The sequence below is a fragment of the Sciurus carolinensis genome, chromosome 2 (assembly GCF_902686445.1).
Source record: "Sciurus carolinensis chromosome 2, mSciCar1.2, whole genome shotgun sequence".
NCBI classification, from domain to species: domain Eukaryota; kingdom Metazoa; phylum Chordata; class Mammalia; order Rodentia; family Sciuridae; genus Sciurus; species Sciurus carolinensis.
In genome coordinates, this window is record NC_062214.1 from 169,910,466 (window position 1) to 169,913,188 (window position 2,723).

Sequence of the window (2,723 nt, forward strand, 5' to 3'; positions counted from 1 at the left end):
GGGATGGTGACACCATTCTCAGAATCCAGGGAAGAGCATGATCAGTCTGAGCCAATCAAGGTTATCTCCATCCCCTTTCCAGTGATTAATTTTGGAAGACATGCAGCCCAATTCTTGGAAATAAGATATAAGGGTCATCTTCTGGGGAATTTTGAGAACAGTTTTCTTTCTCTTAAGAAGTACAGAATCCCATTTGTTTACAATTAAAAAAAAAAAAGTACAGAAATAGTTCTCTTTCTTTCTTTGGATGCTGCGATGTCTGCTGTGATTGCTCTAGTCTGATTGGATGCCAGGCCACAATAGAGGAAGACCCATCCAAGAGAATATAATGTGGAACCTTAAGTAGTACCTATCACTGGGTCGTTCGATATTCGAGACAGATTGTTCAAGCCATTTTGAGTTAAGTGTTCAGTCACCTACAAAGGAAAGCTGGTAGTAAAGCTATTTATAAGCCTTTCTGTGGCAATGTTGAGAACCCATAGAATTTCACTTTTGTGTCCCCGGCACTGAGAAGTGCATTGCACATCCCACTTGCTCAGCAGGTATTTGTTGGATAGGTGATGGATGGATAGATGAATTTTGGGACATCCTGCCTATTATGCTTTCCATTATCTGCCTCTTCCTCAAATATCCTGCTGAACTTGGAATCTTAGTGTTAGATAAGAACCAAGGAAGGTAAAGCACCTAGGTAAGAAGTTCAGAAAGCCATAAACTATAAAAGTAGCCGAGAATGTTATCCTGGGAGTGTCTCAAGGTATCAAAAGAATTCCCAGGGCCTTCGTTGCAGGAGTGGAGGCGTGTACATTGGCCACCTCACCCTCCTCCTGCAGCTCCAATGTCCTTTCTCACCAGAGCTTTAAAAACTCAAGAGTTGGGCTTTCTTCTCTTCCTGGTTTGACAGACAGTCAAATCTTCTCCTGCAGTGCCAGTCACATCCCTGAGACAGGATGGTAAAGGTTGGAGTAAACAGATTTGGATGTACTGGGCTGCTGGTCACCAGGGCTGCATGTTACTCCAGCAAAGTGGATATGGCCACCATCAATGACCCCTTCATTAACTCTAGCTACATGGTCTACTTGTCCCTATATGATTCCAGCGGTGGCAAGTTCAGTGCCACAGTAAAGACTGAGAATGGGAAGCTTATCATCAATGGAAAGCCCATCCCCATCCTCCAGAAGTAAGATCCTGCCAGCATCAAATGGGACTGTGCTGGTGCTGAACATGCTGTGGTCTCCACTGGTGTCTTCACTCCCAAGGGTCACCATCTCTGCTTCTTCTGACATCGCCATGTTTACGATGGGGGTGAACCAGGAGAATTATGGCAGCCCCCTCAAGGTCATCAGCAATGTACCACCAGTTGCTTAGCCACCCTGGCTCAGGTCAAATTATCCATGATGACTTTGGTATCATGAGGGGGACTCATAACCATGGTTCATACCATCAAGTGACATCCAGAAGACTATGGATGACTCCTCTGGGAAACTGACGCGACAGCCACAGGGATGATCAGAACAACATCCTTGCATCTATTGGCACTGCCAAGGCTGTGGACAAGGTCATCCCTGAGCTAAACGGGAAGTTCAGTGGCTTGGACTTCTGCGTGCTCATCACAGGTGTGGTGGTTGGAGATCTGACTTTGCATCTGGATAAAGCTACCAAATATGCCATTAAGAAAGTAGTGAAGGCTGGCACAGTGCTGGTAGACACTTGTAATCCCAGTGACTCATGAGGCTGAGGCAGGAGGATCACTAGTTCAAAGCCAGCCTCAGCAACTTAGCAAGTTTTTCTCAAAGTGAAAAATAAAAAGGGCTGGGGATGTGGCTCAGTGGTTAAGCGCCCCTGGGTTCAATCCCCAGTACCAACAACAACAAAAGTAGTAAAATAGGCTTGAAGAGTCCCTCAAGGGCACCCTTGCCTGCACAAGTTCCTTATTACCACATGACAAATTATATACTTATCAATTAATGATATATTATACATATATATGAATTATATACTTATCTATTCTTGATTTATTGCCTTTCTTTCTTTCTCTAGCAGGTAAGCTCCATGAGAGTAAGGACTTCATCTATTTGACCACTGTTAGGCCCCTACCGTCCAGATCAGCACCTGGCTTAACAGTACTCTTCCTTCATGAGACTTTGTTCAGTTTCTGAATCCTAGAAAAATCTGTGAAGAAGTTTGAAATAGCTCTGGTACACGACTTATTTTTAGTAACACTGCCTGGGTGACACATTTATTTGTATTTTCTGGTAGTGTCTTTCTACATTGGTCATTCTACCCTGGGCCGTAGTTCCAGCACTTATAAGGTAAAGAAGACGGCAGCTTTCGAGAAGAGGAAATGACAGGGTTTAGAGAATCTGTTAAATCTGCCTGTGCTTTTGCCACATGCTGAGGAAGCAGAAAGGTGTTTTAATACGAAAGGTCACAGGCACTATTTCTTTTATCTTCCTTCTGCAGAAGAAATTACTTTTAATTTAAAGAACATGCCCAGGTAATTTCCATCAGTAAACAAATGGGATTTGAAAGGGAATGTATTAACATATCTGTATTTGCTTAGCCGTATTATTAGCTCAAGCCAATAAAAAGAGAGTTTCCTTTGTTCTTTCTCATTTTACTTAAGTAAAGAATAATCGTGGGGGCAGGGATAGCTTTCTGGGATTCCCAGCACTTGGAACAGATTCTAGAGGAGAGAGATCAGGCTTGGGGGTATAAAAGTGGTG

The 2,723-nt window shown here is 43.4% G+C and overlaps 1 pseudogene; it reads left to right on the forward strand.

Moving 5' to 3' along the window:
* Positions 1 to 947: 947 nt before the first annotated feature.
* LOC124976625 (glyceraldehyde-3-phosphate dehydrogenase-like) lies at positions 948 to 1,729 on the forward strand (annotated as a pseudogene).
* The last annotated feature ends 994 nt before the right edge of the window (positions 1,730 to 2,723 follow it).